The 19,848-nt window shown below is 34.5% G+C and overlaps 1 pseudogene; it reads left to right on the top strand.

The window, feature by feature from the left end:
- The first annotated feature begins 7,881 nt into the window (after positions 1-7,881).
- Positions 7,882-14,012, top strand: LOC140870658 (probable receptor-like serine/threonine-protein kinase At5g57670; annotated as a pseudogene).
- The last annotated feature ends 5,836 nt before the right edge of the window (positions 14,013-19,848 follow it).

The raw sequence follows: 19,848 nt of genomic DNA, 5'->3' as shown, positions 1-19,848 counted from the left end.
GAAAATTCATAAGAATTTGAAGAATTCTGCAACCTGGTATCAGAGCTTAAATAAAGCAGATTATTAATGTCTGGATTAACTTTAGATATTGAGATTAAAAATTTATTTGATAAAATAATCTTACTAAAAGATTTACGTCAAATAGATCAATTATGGAATAAAATAAAAGATCTCCAAACCTTTTATTTCAAAAATCATAAAAAAGAACATTTTTCAAGCAACTGGAAAATTATAATTCAAATTTCTGAAAACGATGAAATTGAAGACATAACAATATGTTATGAATAAGAACAAACTTTGTTATCAAAATCCGATCAACAAAAACAAAATAATAAAAGTAATAATCTTTACTAAATGAAAAATGTATGAAAATACAAAAATGAATATCTTTAATTATATTCTCAAAATATAAATTTTGATATAGAAAATTGTGAAAACAATTTGAAACATCTTAAAAATTGTCAATCTTCAATTGATAGTTTCGAAGATTTTCAGAATTTATTAGAACAGATAGATTCAACAAAAAAACTTTTAATAGCCTTAAGAAAATTAAAAAGTTCTATCATCTGTTAAAATGACAGAAGTAACAATTCCAAATCAAAACAACCTGGTCGATGAATCTGAAGAAAATCACGAGTATAATTTGAATATTATATTCAATCAAAGTAAGTTTGCTGAAATACAGAAAACAGGGTTTTCTAATTCAAAAACAAATCTAATAGACCAACCAGGAATACTAAGTAAGATTTCAAATTTTATTAATCCCAGAAAAATTTAATTTATTATTCGATTCGTACAAAAGAATGATCTTGTAAAATAAATAACGAATCAAGGTCTAATACTCTGAAATTATTAACAACTCAAGATATTAATATCATCATGGCAAAAGCCAGTGAAAAAGAACGATCTGAACTGAAATATGTTCATATCGGAGGAATTGAAATAATAATATCAGCTCACTACCGAGAAGGAATAGATACACCAATTGAAATAACAGTTCGTGACAAAAGAATACGTAATTTCGAGGATTCTATCCTTGGAAAAATTGAAGGAAATTTATGTTACAAAAAGATGAAATTTTGTATTTATCCACAATACAATATATCTCTTTTTGATAAAAACATAAATGACGTTTTAACATTAGATTATTACTTTTATAGAAATAATCTTATGTTAACAGGAAACCATCCGATCAATATAAACTATGTTGCCGGTTTAGCAATAAGTAATAATTCTCAAACAGGAATAATTTCAACAAAACCAACTATTTCTGTTGAAAGAATGTTTGAAAATATTACAAGAATTGAACACCCTCGAAAAGCATTTATTGAAGAAATAAATCCCTATAAAAGATGGAGTTCAGATGACCTCCAAATCACAAAACAGTCTGTACCAAGAAGATCATTATCATTTGCTAGAAATGATGAAGATATTCTTGATAAGATTGGAACCATGAATCAAAATATTCTTAAAATTAAACAAGCTATTGTTAATGAGTCAACCTCATCGCAATGACATCCTTAATAAAATTAGAAAAAGATCTAGGAGATTTAGAAAATAATATTAATAAGATCAATCTATCAATACAAGAATTAGAGAAGAATTTCAAAGAATATATTGATTTAGCAACGACTAGATTAATAATTGAACAAGAAAGACATAGTAATGAAATATTAAACTATCTTAAGGAAGTTCTTCCAATAGATAAAGGAAAAAGAAAAATGGAAGAAGAACCACCATTCAAAATTGAATCATGGTATAGAAATCCCCTTAGTTATGGCAAACATGAGTATGGAGATGTTTAGTGAAACCGACTCATCTGATTTTGAACAAATAGGAGTAAATACAGAAGAATTATATCATTCACATCAGGACTCAGAACAATACAGAGATATGGATATTTCAGAATCAGAATCTGAAGATCATTCTAGACCACGATTAAATCTACGAACGAATGTAGAAGGTAGTGGTGGAAGAGATGATGAAGAATTTAAATATAACAGAGACCAATACTCTGGATCTTATAAAGATGTTAGAGATATTCTTAGAGAATCAAAAACATCAAGATTTGTGAAACATAATATCTTAGATTTAGGTTGTTCAACAGCCAAAGAAAGAAAATCAAAGATAAATCATTGGGCAAATGAACTATCAGTACAAATTCAATTAACATCATTATTAGACAAGAGTGAGAATATTCAAGTTTTAACTCATGGGATGATAAAAATGACACTGGTAGGAGCAGTAAGAACTTGGGCTGAAAACCTAGTAATTACTAATCTACCACAAGGAATGACAGGACATCGATATTTCGAACTATTTGTTGATGCCTTGTACCAAGAATTTTTAGGAGTTTCTAATAATGATGCTAATTTGGTAGCTAAGAATATAGAACAAAATAGAGCAATCTTTATATTAGATAATATTAAATTATGCAATTTATGTTACTTAGAAGAATTTATTTGTGATTATGAAACAAACTATTATCAATTAATAGATGATGATAAAAATGAACATTATAAACTAAGTATCTTTAATAAGATACCTAATATACCTATACACAGTAAAGATGAATTCTTAACTAGTCCTTATGCTAAAACTTTAGGAGGAGCTACTAAATTCATCAAAGACATAATAACAAAGAAATGTCATGAAGTAACATTAAATAAAAGAATCTTTAAATCCTACAAACAAAACAATAAACTTTGTTGTGACAAAATGGAATTCACAGTAAAAGAATACGGTTGCAAAACAAACATGTCACACAAATATTTAAAACGACAGAAATAGAATAAATTTAATAAACCTTATAAATCTTTTAATAAGAAATTTATTCCCTATAAGAAAAAGAAATTTAAAAAGAATTTTTTCAGAAGACCTTATAAAAGAAAATTTTATAAAAAGTTTGATAACAAAAAACCACCTTGCCCAAAGGGTAAAGGAAAGAATTGCACATGTTGGTTGTGCAACGAAGAAGGACATTATGCGAATGAATGTCCAAAACGAAACGAAAATAAAATAAAATTAAACTTCTTGAAAAAATATATACTATTGGATTATATCCCGTAGAAACAATTGAATTTTCATCCGACGATGAAAATATTTATTATCTTGATGAATCAAGTGAATCAGATTTTGAATCTGATTCCACATTTGATCATTCAATAAATAATAATGATTAAAATAACGACAAGAGCATTTTCGGAAAGACAAATATAGGGAGTAAATTGAAAGTTATGTTTGATTTAGGGAGTTATCTACAAGTTGCCCTATTTTTAAATGTTTTAACATGTTACGTATACACCATAAACATAATATTAAGGCATTACACAACTATAGAGTCTAATTAATTAAGAAAATATAGGTTGTGCTATGAGTTGTCACTTCGGTATTAACTATGGGTTGTAAAAATTAAACCACTCATATGAGTTATACTTCACTTTATATTTATACAATTCATAAGTGCCTCAAAGTTAATTTTATACATTTTTTCGTTACACACAAGACGCGTGTGTCACGGTTGCTAGTAATTATGATTAATAACTTATAATAATACAAAAAATTAAACTAATCTTACTATATTTTTAATTAATATTATTCTGTTTTAAAATTCTCTAAAATAATCCAAAAGAAAAAAAATCACTATTAAAGTAGTGAAATATAGAAACTTATAATACATATATCACCCAATTAATTAATTAATATTATATAAATTTTTTGACGTTTTATTTATTATATTAATTAGAGCTTGTAAAGTTCATGAGTTTTCGATTGGTTTGATTTGAACATATATAATATGAAACCGAACCAAATAAATTTTAATCTTAACATTTATATTTGAATTTTAATAAGGGCAATTTGCTCAAAAATCCCCAAATGCAAACATGTTTTGCTTTGGGGTTCCTAGTCAAAAAATGTGGTACAAAACAATACAAGATGTGGTACAAAACCATATAAGATGTGGTACAAATTAACAAAAATTGTGATACAAAAAAATGGCTAGGGAGTGCAGAGCAAAACATGTTTGCATTGGGGATTTTTGAGCAATTTGCACTTTTAATAACCGATTTTCAATTCGTTTTAATTTGGTATTTGATTTTTTTATTTTTCTATTCAGATTTAATTTTTCTATATTATGAGTGAACACGTGGGAGATTATTTCCCATGACTATGAGACCTGCTATTATTATTATTATTATTATTATTATTATTATTATTATATTTTAAATTTTATGTGCTCATCTAACTTCCTTTATACGTATAACTGTATCAAGATTTGACATTCTATTTTCAAGAAGATTGGACAAGACTTACTCAGCCGAAAAATCTTTCCAAAATCTTCGATCTGTCGTCTCTCAGCGTCAGTTTAGCTCACTTGGAAGTCTCCGTGAAAACAAGACCACATAACCACAAATTCAAATGTATCCTTCGTCTTCCCTGTCATGAATCGGGAAGCCCTCCTCACATCTGTCCCCTTTGATAGAATCAGAAGATACAGTAGACGAGGATCATACATTAACCTCCAGAGGCATAGATCTGAAGTTCCACGCCGGATACCAGATCCATGTCACCTATGAGAATTGAAGGTGAGATCGGAAGCAAAGAGATCACAGGCAAGCAGTTGCAGTTAGATGAAGATACGGGGTCGGCGGGGAGGATCTCCAAGAGATGGGTGTTGTTGAAGGAGTTCCTGTGCAGAAGCAAGAGCGAGGGAACTGAAAGAAACGACAACAAATTCTGGGGTTCCATTTCCTTTTCACCTGTGATTGTGAAGGAGAGAAAAATTGGCAACACCACCAAATCCAAAGCTAAAAAATGGCGTAGTGAGTAAAATAAGGCCATCCCCCCATGAGTTTCATTACACCGCGATTAACAGAGCACAGTCCGAGGAGATGAGGAAGAAGACATTTCTTCCTTACAGGCAAGGAAGAAGATCATGTCATGTTGGCCAGAGAGTATGCGATGGAAGGACTTTATGAGACTTCCATAATCTTCTTTGATGGCGCTATTGCTCAGATCAACAAGTAATCTTTCCTCTGTTTATTGGACAGTGGGTTTTTTTAAAAAAAAAAAAATTGTTAGTTGTATGCACAGATGTGATGATAAGCTTTTCGGATCTTTATGTTTTACTCTATTTGAGTAAATGGAAGAATGAGTGAAATGTCAATGATTGGAGATGAAGAATGCATTTTGAGGGAGTGCTTAGTAGTTCATAGATTATAATGATTTATTAGAGGGCTGGAATTATTTATTTCTTTTTTTTTTGAATGGTTAATTTAGGGTTTTGCTTATCAGTTCCAATTTGACTGGATGCAGGTTCTTGAAAACACACACTCCCACAAGATTGGTGTGAAGGGTTCTGTTGTGTTTTAATGACTTCACTCCAATAACAGGATTATTGGGGCTCTTGGTGCCACAGGTTTGGTATTGACTGTTGGAAGTGAAATTTTTGAGGAATCTGGAAGATCCTTGGTGGGGAAAATGAGGGATATGGACCCCGTCTTGTTTTTATTTGAGCAAATAGACCTCAGAATGAAAAAGACAATTTTACCCTTAAAAAGAAATCTTAAGTTGAATAAAAAAAATTCAAAATGAGATACAAACCATTTTAACACTCGTTGACTCGGTAAATGATTTTTCGACTGATGTAATTAACTGGTTTACTGTAATTTCAATTTTCCCTCTGTCTGCTTTTCAATTTTTAACGGAACCGTCGGAACGGAACCCTATTGAACGGCCGTTGAAGCCCTCCTTCGTCGTCGTCGTAGCTCCTTTACTCCCCGTAACCTCTTTCATTCTCGACAAGCAGCATTGCAGCAATGGCAGAGGAAAACGTTTCTGTAAGTCATCGAAAAACCTAGGTTTTTCTATTTTCATATGTTTGTCCATTCCTAGGGAAACAATAGTACAGTCATAGTAGATTTCGACCATTTTCGAATGTTTTGTTTCATATCTCGACTTATGTTGTAATGAATGTCGAATGTATTACTTAGCACGTTTATATGAATCTTTACTGCATTACGTTGGATGAATCTCGACTATGTGCCGACCGATTTGCTTCATATATCGACTGATGAAGTTATGAATCTCGACTGTATTACTTACCAGGAATTATCGACCGATTTCTTTCTTAACTCGACTGTATCATATTTTAATCTCGACTGATTCATTTAACTTATTATTTTGGTATTGACTTTTTTTTTGAACATTTATTGCTTCTGATTTCAGTCGTAATTAAGTATTCATTGATTTAATATATTTTCAGGTTGTTCTTAAAAGGAAAGGGTTCAAAGTTGATCGTTTTTCTTACAAACTGATTACATTAGGACGGTACGTAGATGTTTCTGAAAAGATAATGAAGTATCTTAATCCGGCCGAGATGGAAGTCATGATGAGCAGAATACAATTTGGTCACCTGATATGCAGTGCAAATTGTTATAAATTGTCTGTGAGTTTGTTATGGTATTTGATAAGTAGGCAGACATTAGACTCACCAAAAAATGAATTCTGGATGGTGATTCGAAAGAGACCTATAAGATTTTCAAAACTAGAGTTTTGTTTGATCTCAGGACTTAACTGCTCAAAGATATTCCTGAGATTCCAATGAATTTAGATTTTAAAGCTAGACATTTTGGGGATATAGATATGGTCTTTGTGCGGAACTTGGAGGATAGGCTTGGTGTGTTGAGCAGCGTGGGCGGTGATGAGGTCAATCTTGAGAAGTTAAAACTAGCGTGCCTTCTTTTTGTCGCTGGTGTTCTGTTGACCAAGAGAACTTGGCAATCTATGACCGTGGGCACCGAGTGGCTTAGGTTAGTGGAAGACTTTGATTTTTTTAATAGATATTCTTGGGGGTCTTGCGCATATGATGTAGTCCTTGCTAGCTTGCGGTCGATGAATTTAAGTGACAAATTGAAAGAAAGGAATGAAAAAAAAACAGAATTCGCTCACATACACCATTGCAGGTTTCATCAATCCATTACAAGTAAGAAGTCATCTTGATTTGTCATTTTTTGTAATAATATCATTTGAGTAATATTTTTTTATTAAATAGAAATGTTATATAATTGCAGATCCTGTCCTACGAATGCATACCTGGCGTTGTGGACAGTTTTGCAACTCATTTAGATGAGGCTGGTCTACCACTTCCGCATATGTGTCGTTGGAGCACGAAGGACTGGAGCAGCAAGAATGCTCATAAGAAGGAAGAAATTAATTCATGCTTCAAATCCCTTGACAATGTAAGTAAAGTAATTGTTTTGTCTCTTAGATATATGGTATTCATTCATAAATCCATTACTCGCATTAAATTATGAGTATTACTTGTAGGCTGTCATTGTCGGGATCCTTGCTCCCACTGAAAAGGAGCGTATGTCAGCACACTTCAGCACTGGAATATTTGAAGACCTTTCTCCAGATCATGTGATTGATCAAATCGTTGATTTTATGGACCAGGGGAAGAAGGTGTACTGCTTCCAGCGTCCCCCTTCCCGTTTTGTTCATACACCGGATGTGAATATTCCTCCGGGGAACCCGCCTTCACACATCCATGATCGGTCACGTGATACCCAAAATGAGATGACAAACTCTCTGGTGTCCAATAGCCCCAATAATTCCACGATCCCGCCACCATCTCCAATCAATGCCAGTGGCTTGCAGCCGCCTAAGCCAAATGAAATTCATAACTTCATCAGTCTATAATTCCTGGTAAGTAATACAGTCGAGATTCATAACTTCATCAGTCGATATATGAAGTAAATAGGTCGGCACATAGTCGAGATTCGTCCAACGTAATGCAGTAGAGATTCATATGAACGTGCTAAGTAATACAGTCGACATTCATTACAACATAAGTCGAGATATGAAACAAAACATTCGGAAATGGTCGAAATCTACTATGACTGTACTACTGTTTCCCTAGGAATGGACAAACATATGAAAATAGAAAAACCTAGGTTTCTCGATGACTTACAGAAACGTTTTCCTCTGCCATTGCTGCAATGCTGCTTGTCGAGAACGAAAGAGGTTACGGGGAGTAAAGGAGCTACGACGACGAAGAAGGAGGGCTTCAACGGTCGTTCAATAGGGTTCCGTTCTGACGGTTCCGTTAAAAATTGAAAAGCAGACAGAGGGAAAATTGAAATTGCAGTAAACCAGTTAATTACATCAGTCGAGAAATCATTTACCAAGTCGACGAGTGTTAAAATGGTTTGTATCTCATTTTGGATTATTTTTTATTCAACTTAAGATTTTTACTTAAGGGTAAAATTGTCTTTTTCATTTTTAGGTTTATTTGCTCAAATAAAAACAAGACGGGGTCCATATCCCTCATTTTCCCTCCTTGGTGCGTGGGACATTAGATTATCTTGAAGGTCTTAAGGTGCGGATGGTGCTTGTCATTACTCGTGTATACAGCATTCTTATTCTGTTATTTAATGTTTTGGTGATTTTATTCGTTTAGATGTGGAGTCTAGAGAATTGATCGTCTTCTCCCAACTGGTACGCCCTTGACAGTTGTTGGTGAGGTATGATGCCCCTCTAGGGTACCCTAGTTTTCCTTTTCAGTTTGAATTTTAAAAATCCCATTGAAAACAGTTATGTTACTCAGAGAAAGATTGTCGTATAGATAACTGGCCTATAGCTTGATGGGTTCCACCACATATGCCGGATATTCATTGTCTACCTGAATCTGACCCAAATTGCTATTTACCTGGTTTTTCAGATACCTGAATCTGACCCAAATTGTTGGTTGGGCTGCTTGGGTTTCAGTTCTAAGAGCTACGGGCCATGAATGGTATCGCCAGAGCTCTCAATCCTGTGTATTCAAGGTAACAAACAACACTTCAATTATTTTTATTTGTTAGCATTTGTATAGAAGAGCATATATAATTAATGATTGTTATCATTATGTTTTTATCTTTTATTGTTATTGCGTTTATTCTTCAATAAAAATTTTAATTTTAATTTTTTTTCCTATCAATTTGTACTTGATTTATATATGTTGATTTAATATTACAATTTATGTATTATTATTACCAGCGACAACATTTCAAAGAAATGATAAAATCCCGACCATTATAAAAATTACATTAGAATAAGATTTTTAGAAATCAGTAATTTCCGATGTGTAATTTCAAAAATAATTTTTTTCAAATGTATCCTTCGTCTTCCCTGTCAGGAATCGGGAAATTACATTGTTGTCCCGTTCATCAGCTGTGCACACGCCTTAATTTGCTCTCTGATCAACAAAAAGGTTTGTCTTCTTTGTTTCATTTTTAGTCAGTTTTCTAGGTAGTTGTTCTTTCCTTTAATATCTAGTATTTTGATGATGTACCCACATCATGGAAGATGAAGAACTTAAAAAGGTATACATAATATTTTGATTTTGTATTGTTAACAAGAGACCTTGTCGGCTTAAAAAAAACAAGAGACCTTGACAAATGTTCTCATATATCAGGTTAAATGCTTTCTTTTATTATATATGTTCTGAAGTGCGACATAAATTAAAGTTATTTGTTTATCATCACTGTTTGGATTTGAATATAAAACAGATAAAAGATTACACTTATGGGGTTCAATCCCTAATGACTTGTATTGCCTCTTAAATTTCCTTAAATATGTGCTTGGGTTTCGGATGTTTTCTTCATCTTCGTTCAGAAGTTGATGCAAAAACGAGTAATTTTTGTTTCCTCCAATGATGACTATACTTCCTAGACATGATGGAGATGTGGTTACTTGTTCCCTCATTCTTGATTGAGTCTTATTCGTTAGTGGACATTGGTAATATAGTAGGCTGGAGTCTCGTGGCTAGATCGCCCCGCTGAAAACAAAAAAAATTGAAATCCGATTTGTGAAACCGTAATCAGAAATTTATATTAGTATTAAAGTGTTGTTAGTTTATTTAACTAAATAATCTATATGAATTAAAATATGGTCCTTAGACCCTTACCTTAGTTAATATTTTAGAAGAAAATTACATTATTGTTGATATAAAATCAAATAATTAACTTTAATTACTTTTATTATATAATGACTATTCATAATAACAAAAAAAATTATAATCTTAAAATTTCCTAATATATGCCACGACAGAATCTTTAAAATATTTAATTAAAATTTAGGGAAAATAAGTTTTTTGGTCCAGTAACTAGTTCATGTTTGGATTTTGATCCATTAATTTTTTTGATGTGGGCTTTGGTACACTAACTTTGCATTTTTAGTGTTTTTTGGTCCAACTGCATACATGTCAATTTTTGAAAATTTTGTTTTTGAAAGTACGCATATTTTAACTTTTATAAAATCAAATTTAAAATGCTATCTATATCACTAGATGTTGTGTTATGAATTAAATATTTTTCACTTTTATTTATGTTAGATGAAAATAATTTTATTATATGTTAATGTTTCATATTGATTATTGCATCCTGTTATTTATGTTACATCTTGATTTTGCAACATTTTGAAAAGTTGCTTTTAATTATATATAAACGATTTTAAGTAATTATTTTATAGATGTTTTCTAAAAGGATTAGGCATATTAAAAAAAAACATGAATCTATAATTAACTAAATAATATGTATGAAATAAAATATTGCCCTTCTACCCTTACTTTGGTTAATATTTTAGTAGAATAATACAATATTCGTAATATAAAATCAAATAATTAACTTTAATTACTTCTACTATATCATGACTATTCATAATATCACAAAAATTTTTATTCTTTAAAATCTCTTAATATATGCCATGATAAAATCTTAAAAAATATTAAAAGTTTAATTAAAATTTAACATAATTCATTAATTCCATCTAATTTTCACACTTCTCGATGAGCTCAAATACCAAGAAACTTAATGTTTTCATAATCGGATCGTTGATCGAATCGGTTTATCTTCAAAAAACGGTTCAATTGATCGGACCGTTTTAACTGAACGATCGTACCGAAAATTCGTTTATATTAGATAATATAATTAATATAACTTTTTTAAGTTTTAAAAATATAAAAGATGTATATAAATAAACAATAATATATTTATCATAGTTTAAAAAATAAATAACTATATAAATGTACTCAAAATATTAATTATACTTATTTATATATATATATATATATATATATATATATATATATTTAAAAATAAATAAATAAATTTAAAAAATCTAATAATACTAAAATAATATTTTTAACGAAATACAAATTTCAAATATACTGTATATGTAACCAAAAAATTACATTTGTCGGGTTTTGAGTGGAGGGTTTAGGGTATCATCAATTGCTTCATCAATACGTTTTCTTTTCGTGTCAATAATCAATATAAGACACGCCATATCTTGTGGTTGGGAGAGTCCACGTACTGTTCCCCTATTGCTTTACAATTTCCTTGTAAGTCATCATCATGTTTGCCCATACCCTTGTAGCACCTGCTACATCACTGTGAAGTTTGATCTAGATAGTAGCCTTCATCATTTGAAAAACTCCGGTACTCATTAAATTCGACCTCAGTTCTCCGATGATCGTGTCTCATCGCCGAGATTTTTTGTTAATATAATTATAATTAATTTCATAGCAGCACTCAGCCACTCACTGTATCAGCTGCTTTGCCACTGTCCTGTTTTCCAGTGTCTCTCCACTATGTACTTTGATCTTGGACTCCTCTGCACACTCTGATCACACGCCGCCGTTGATCTTCTCCATGTACAAGTCATGAAATACATGCGTACTTCCAGCCTCAAGCACCTCTTTTCCTCCAAAGATTCCGCTTTTGCCGCTCACCAAGACCAGCCCACCGTATCGCACCAGCCATTTCAGAAACCCACTTGAAATGCTTTTCCTACGAAAAATCTTGGCTGCCACCGATGGGTTCTCCCCAGGTTCACTCTTGTTTTTGCTGCTTCTGTTTTTCTTGTTTTTAGATGCAAAGTGAGGATCCACAGGAAACTTTAAAAAATGATCAAAATCTTGTTTTCTTTTACGGATAATATGGCGAGGAGAGTGTGATATGCGGATATTACAAGGGAGTTTTGGAAGATGGTGAAGCGATTGCTGTGAAAAGGTTGTCGAAAACGTGGAATAATGAGAGGAAAAAGGAGTTCTTGGTTGCTGTCTTGACAATGGCCTCTATCTTCTTTTCCAGTTCTCTTCCAAGGGTTCTGTTTATTTTCTTCTACATGATAAAATAAAAATTTAATGGAGTTCTTTTACGGGTTTTGGGAGATGTATTTTTTTTTGGTGAAATCATGCATAACTAAATAATAATAAGCATAGTGTTATAAAATCATCAAGTCTTTTATTTTTGTTTTAGATGAGAAATTGGCAGAGATGGGCTGGAAAAGAACGCATAAAATTGCAATTGTAATAGGCCTACATTACTTGCATAAGAGGTGTCCCAGAAGAATAATTCGTAGGGATTTAAAGGCATCGAGTATTTTATTGACTGCAGATTTTGAACCGCAGGTAATACTTCAATTTCACTTGTTTCCGGCTAGTAGTAATTTTAATGGAAGAGTTTTATGTCTTCATGTTTACAAATATCTGATTTTGGGTTGGCAAAATGGCTCCCTTCGCAATGGAGTCATCATTCAATAGTTCCGAGAGAAGTAACATTTGGGTATACACATAGTTCCTCCCTCCCAGAATTCATGTCTAAATTTCGATCTTACATGTTATGTAATCACATTGACTGGATGTTTGTCATCAGGTTTGCCATTTTATTTTTTTAAAACAATGACGATTCGACCATGGAATGGTTCATTTAATAGATTTTATTTGCTAAATTAATAGCGGTTATAGATTACGATCTAGTGAAAATGGATAGGTCACGCAAAGATGCAATGACTTGAAAAACTCTTATATGGATGTGGCATGGATCGTGATAAATGTGACGTATATCCGATTCATGTAGTTGAAAATCTAACACAAAATGACATTTGGTCTTTGCATATGGCAGACACTTACTGCCGGAGTATTTCATGCACGGGGTCGTAGATGAGAAGACAGATGTGGATCACTTTCATCAGAGTCTGCATGGTTGGGTAATGCTAAAATCCATAGATCAAGTCTTTTCCCCCCACCCCCCGAACTGTGTTACAAAGATAATTTATTTCATTCTGCTGATCGGATAGGCCAAACCAATATTAAATAAAGGAAACACAAATGACGTGATTGATCCGAGACTTGTAGATGATTACAATGAAAAACAGCTTAATAGGCTTGTATGTGCAGCCTCCCTATGCATTCGAGCCTCTTCTACCTGGCACCCGATGATGAGCTAAGGTGATCTTTCTTTTTTATTTCCCCTTTATTCCGTACTTACGATATCATGCATTATGCATTAAAATGAATGGCTACTAATGCTAATTTTTCTTGTTTCGATTTGGAATTCTGTTTAGAGGTATTTAACATAAGAGATGTGGGATTTTCTAGTATGTATGTATGGTTGTGGCATAGGGGTTTGGAGAATCACATTTGTAGTTGTAGTACGTAATACGTACTCGTACACCGGGTCGTCGTGTCAACACTTGAATATCAGAACATATTAAATTGTTTAGATCAAGGTTTGTTCGGAAACATAATAAGATTATTAGCATTAAGTTTTTGTGAAATTAATAACGTGTCTCTCAAAAAAAAAGAAATTAATAATGTTTTTTTCGACAAAGTGAAATTAATAAGGTCGAGAACACTCTATTACATGTATTTTTAGATTGACCTCTTCTTTTTCCTTTTGAACATTTCTAATCATTTTGCTTAACTGGCTAGCCTTTGTCAAATGTGATTTCACTTTTGAAACCACCTTAGTCGTGAGTGCTTCAAGCTAAAGGTTTAATTATATTTGAAACAGGCTTCAGCTTTTGTACCATAAACGAATTTAATTACTTTGATTGTTTTTTTTTCTTTTTGAAATTAAAGCAAGCCAAGGCATAGGTAAATCTATTGATTTCAAAGTTGCCGCCTACTGTGGTAGTTGATCAATGAATTAAAGGAGCATATGTAACTGGGAAAAAGAACGGGAGGAACATGAGGTTAGTTTAGTTAGTTTTCAATTTCTAAATATGGATATATTAGAATTTAGAACTACTTTTATAATACCTTTATGGATAATGCTATGTATACATAAACTTTTATATAGAGGGATACACATCCCTATTAAATTAGGAAAGTATCTCAAAATCATTTTAAATTTTTTTTTTCAACTTACAATTCTTTGTGTTGCTCCAAATTTTTTTCACTAAAATATTTATTTTATTAATTACTTATTGAATTAATTTTACCGAGTTCAATAAAAGTCATTATTTTATAAAATTTTAAAAAATAATTATGAAAATGTATATATTTTTTTTACTAAGTTCAACAAAAATAATAATTATTTATTTTTTATAATAAATATATTTCAAAATTTTTGAAATTTAATTTTCAAATTTAAATTATAAACGATATTTTATTACTATGCATTTAAATTAAAATATATTTATTATTATTATTATTATTATTATTATTATTATTATGTGTAATGATTAATGTTTTGTTAAAAAAATCAAATCATGTAGGTTTGAGTTGATCGGGTTAGTAGAGTGTGAGTCGGTCGCAATTAATTTATTCGGATTTGTTTTGAGAAATTTTAAATAGTTATTGTATTTATTTATAAAATTAAGAAATATTTACTATATTTTTATATATGGTATGTTTGAAAAAAAAAATTTATATTTTATCATATATTTTCAATATGTAATAATTATTTTGTAAAACATTTATTTTACAAAATAATATTTATTTTGTGTATTAATAATGTTGGGATCGGTTCAGAGGGTAGAGGGGGGGGGGGGTGAATACACTCTGAAACTTTTCTTCTACTTCTTTAGAATGATCAAGTGAGGTTTAGTTCACTTAATCAGTTTTCTCAACTTCTAAAATGTTTTGAACAACTTAAATAGTGCGGAAATAGTTCAGAGGTTTTAGTGATGCAAAGTTTATAATGCAATGTATGAGCAGGATGTGAGATAAGTTGCAGTAAATGCTAAAGCACGATTTTATGGAAGTTCGAAGGCTTAATCCTTCTACGTCTCCCCTTCTTCCACTTAGGAAGGAATTCACTAGAAGACTTTGGTTATTACAACGTCTTGTAATACACCCACTTCAGACTTAGGACTTATCCAATGCCTAATCCGAAACTCCTAGATTTACACAGATAAGATTCTCAGTTCTTATCAGACTGGTGGAAGCTTTCAGAGCAGCTTCAAGTCTCTTCAACACTGAGTATAGTTGAGTTGAGCTTCTCAGACTGCAGAGCGGTCGAGAGGCTTGAAAACCCTAGGATGATCCTTGACGATCAGATATGTGAACTGTAGGCGAGGGTTTATTTGAGCAGCAGATGAATGATCTTGTAAGTGTGCTCAAGTATATCAGATGAGGACTTCTGATATTAGTCAAGTGATTGAAATTTTTCTGAGTTGCTTGTCTCTCTTCGTTGTCTCGTCTCACTTCTTATTGTTGTTTGAGCAATCTTCCCTTTATATAGGTCAATCATCAACGTCTTTATTTTGAACGTTCTGATGCTGCATTGAATGCACATTTAATGCTCATAAATGCATTGATGATTCTGCATGAGGATCGTACACTGCAGACAACTTCCAGGATCCAAAACTGGAATAAACGGTCGAATGCTTTATCTGCAGTCATTCTGTGTTTTTGCCATTTTGGTACAACCTGTTGTCTTGATTTGCAGGAGTCAACAAATCTTCTGAAACGCCGGTTCTGCTTTTAATAAAAGATCCTGCAAAGAACATCTTGTCACAGGTACTTGTCTCGAGATATCTAGATAGGCAGTTGGCATTCTACCGGTAGAGATATTTGTCCTCTGCTGGTTTGAATAACCAGTCGATAAGCTTGTGACTTCAACCGGTCGAGAGATAAAGGCGGTTGACAAGCTTCCGGTAGATAGATTTATCCTCTGCTGGTTTTGATAGCCAGTTGATAGGCTTGTGACTTCAGCCGGTCGAGAGCAAAGGCGGTTGACAAGCTTTCGGTAGAAGTTGTAGTAGGTTCCTGAAATACAATGGTTGGCAGCACATTCCTATACAATGAGTTGTTGTTTGTTATCACCAAAATATCGGATTCAACAATTTCCCCCTTTTTGGTGATGACAAAACTTAAGTGCTCCAAGAACAATATGAAAGCATTAAAATGAACTTCATTGAGAGAATGAATTTCATTAAGTACAATAAGCATTTTTATTACACCTACAGAAAAAAATAAGATGCGGCTGCGATAAGTAAAGAAGAGATAAGTTGTTCATCTTTTGAACCAACTGGCTCCTCCTGACCTATCGCCTTCTCTTCTTCTTCTGTCGGCTTCTTCTTTTCTTCTGGACTCTTCTTCACGTCTTCTTGCCTCTGCTGCTCTACGTTGCTCTTCTTCACCCTTTTTGGCATCACCTTGGTTGAGCCGAAGGATGACCTCAGTGAGTTGAGTGCCAAGGCAGGCTTGCATAGTGTCTATTTTTGCATCGATTTGAGCAAGTAGAGTGGCTTGCATAGTGTCCATCCGATCATTCAACTGCTTATGAAGGCGATTTTCGGATCGGATAACTTGTTCGGAGACGGTAGAAAGCGTGTTGATTTGAGTGCGATGATGATTAGTGATCTCTGTGGACAGACGAGCGAGGTCTCGAGACACGGTCTCGAAATGCCGAATCATCGTCTGGCGTGAATTATCGACCGATAAGGAAGAGTTTGTTATGTCTTGAGAGAAGGACCTAACCGTTTGCATGAGCTCATGAAGCCGATTTATCAAGGTATGATCTAGAGCTGCGGCCATGGCCTCAATTAAAGAATCATCAGTCTGAATCATTTGCCCTTCTGAGTCATTTCTTGGTGAAACAGGGCTAGACTCACGATGATGTGGTGCGGGTGAACTTGCTGGAGAGCTACCCGATGGACCTTCCAATAATGGTACAGTTGGAGATGTAATAGTTTCGACTGCAGCCAATATGGTTGGTGGAGTACCAGGATCAGCACTTGGTTCATCCATAATGAGATCTTCCATAAACTTTTCAGTAGATGGAGACGGTTGAAGTGCTGGATCAGCATCAGTCACTTGCTGTTCTGGAGATGCAGGTGATACAATAGTGCTTGATATCTCCGTTGGGGGCACTGTTGCTTCACTACTGCAAGGAGCCTTTGTCACAGAGGTGACAGGTATCTCTTGTGCAACCACTTCTAAAACATCTTGTGAATGACCGGGAGAAGTGAGAGCGGTCGTCACGGGAGAGGAGCGAGCAATCACAACTGCTTCCGGTTGAGTAACTGCTTGGACTGCGGTTGAGGAGGGGTCGACCGATGAAGATGCTGCTACACTCGATCTTAGAGCATATGATTGAAAGAGGTCAGCAGTGATGAGATCGGTCAGAATCCCATCTGAAGAAGGAAGAGCATAGACGTCTTCTTCACCCTGATCTTGAGTGAGAAAGGTTTTCATCATCACTTGTGCTTCCAGCACATAAGCTTGCAAACAGGCTGCTGAAGCTGGTGTTTTGACATTGTTGAGAGCTTGGAAGTGCTGAAGTAGTTGAGTGATTTGACGTAGACTATCCTGTAGTCCAGTCAAAATCACAAAGTCATCGGCAGCGGTAGGACTCTTGGATTTGAAATTCTTGACACGCTCATTAATTAGCAGTGATAGCAGGCTTCCTCGAAGCTTCAAGTCTATGAGATGTCTTCTTCCCAGAGCCTCCACGATGTCTTCAGTATCAGCAAATAGAAGCATCTTCTGCTCAATGACGTTTAGAGATTTCCATTTAGGAAATATTTGAGCGAGTGTCAAGTGAGTGCGGGAGTGATGCCATCTGTCAAAACGTTGTAGATGACGCTTGACAGTACGGAGTACGTGAGAGATGATCATATTGAGTTCTATCGTAGCTGCTGGTTGAGCCTTGGGTGTGTAGATCATCACACCTTTCCCTTTGTCTTTGGGATCAGCTAGAGTGACCTCAGGAGCTGATGAGGCACCTTCCCGGATTATCACACCTTTTGTAGGACGAGGAGCAGTAGAAGCAACAACGGTAGTAGTCTCGACCGTTGGCGGGGTAGGAGCAAGTCCAGAAAGAGACTTTAGCTTCTTGTGCTGCCTCTTCTTCTCGCCTGCAGGCGTGGATGACACAGCTGCTTTGGAGACCGAAGGGGATGACCTGCTGAAAGCTTGAATCAGTGGAACATTCTCACGTGATTCATCTTCAGAGTCAGATTCGATGATCAGTTGACGCTTGGCAGACTTTTTGGTATGGACTGGTTTGGCCACGACCGAAACCGTTGAAAGCGGTTGAGGGATAGCAATAGCCTTTGCGGTTGAGGGCAAGGTGTCGACCGCAGTCTCTTTCTTGTTCAGGAATTTGAGAATCGTAGACTTGTTGAGCCATTTGGTGGGATGCAGAGGCTCAGTCTTGGAAAAGTCCACTCCAAGGACGCCCAAGATGTGGCAGATTTGCAAAGCAAATCCCTCGGATTGCCCTTTCCCCCTGATCATTTCACATAGAATATTGAACAGAATGTCTGACCAGTTTATGTTGATCTTGGAGGCAATACAAGCCATGTATTGAAATTTCTCCAGCGTCACCTTGTCGTAAGATCCAGCCTTGGCCAGAAGATTCTTGGCCACGATATTAGTCAGTAGCCTGAATGGAGCTTTGAGAGATGTCTTCTGGGCCGGCAGTTTGATCGGAGCATCAGTAGTTGAGAACTCCTTCAACCAATAAGAGCAGTTACCATCTGGAAGATCCGTGCATTTTGTCAAACCCCTGGAGGGCAGATCAAATGTGCTAGCGAAGAACTTCTGATTGAAGGAGTAGACCTCTGTCTTGATCAAGCATTTGATAGTCCAATGCTCGCTTTGAGCGGTTGCGAAGAACTCCTTCAAAACAGGCAAATCGCAGATGGCGCTGCATTCCAGAAATTTCTTCAGTCCAGAGGCTTCAAGCATGGTGAAGACCTCAGTTATTCCTGCGTTGTTTGCCTTAACAACGGAATCAAAGTTGATGGCGAGGCAAGTCTTCTGGATCGACATGATATCTATAGATAAGAACTCGAGCAAAGAGTAAGCAAAAGCTTGAGAGTAATTCGATGGAGCGTTTAATACAATATGAAAGTTTTTAGCAAAGGTGAAAGATTGATATACGAGTGTAAAGAAGTATATATAGGAACCTATGGGCCATAGGGTGATGTCATGAAAAGTATTTTTGAAATTCAAAAAGTTTTGAAGAGCATAATCACGGCGCCCAATTAATGTCATTTGGTTCAAAGCACCAAGCTGCTAGTACGAAGTCTGTCAGAGACTAGTTAAAGGCGGATGATATGCCAATATTAATGGCAACGTAACAGCTAATCTATTAATGTCATATTGACAATCATTCCCCCTAAACACATGCATACTAACTTAAATCTACTAAGCCAAGAATATTTCGAAAATATGAAAACTTAGCGTCCGGTAGAGGCTTGGTGAATATGTCTGCTGCTTGCTGATCGGTAGAGATGTATTCCAGCCTAATTTCCTTCTTTAAGACATGATCTCGGATAAAGTGATGCCTGACATCAATGTGCTTTGTTCGAGAGTGCATCACTGGATTGTGAGTGATGGCTATGGCACTTGTATTGTCACAGTAGATTGGAGCTTCACTCGACCGAATCCCATAATCATTAAGCTGCTGTTGAATCCAGAGTATTTGAGCACAACAGCTGCCAGCAGCAAGGTATTCTGCTTCGGCGGTCGAGGTAGCAATTGATGTCTGCTTCTTACTTGACCACGAAATTAGTCTATCTCCAAGGAATTGACATGTGCCACTTGTACTTTTGCGATCAATTCTA

The sequence above is a fragment of the Henckelia pumila genome, unplaced genomic scaffold (genome assembly GCF_033568475.1).
Source record: "Henckelia pumila isolate YLH828 unplaced genomic scaffold, ASM3356847v2 CTG_123, whole genome shotgun sequence".
Taxonomy (NCBI): Eukaryota; Viridiplantae; Streptophyta; class Magnoliopsida; order Lamiales; family Gesneriaceae; genus Henckelia; species Henckelia pumila.
This window is presented reverse-complemented; position numbering and strand designations above follow the sequence as displayed.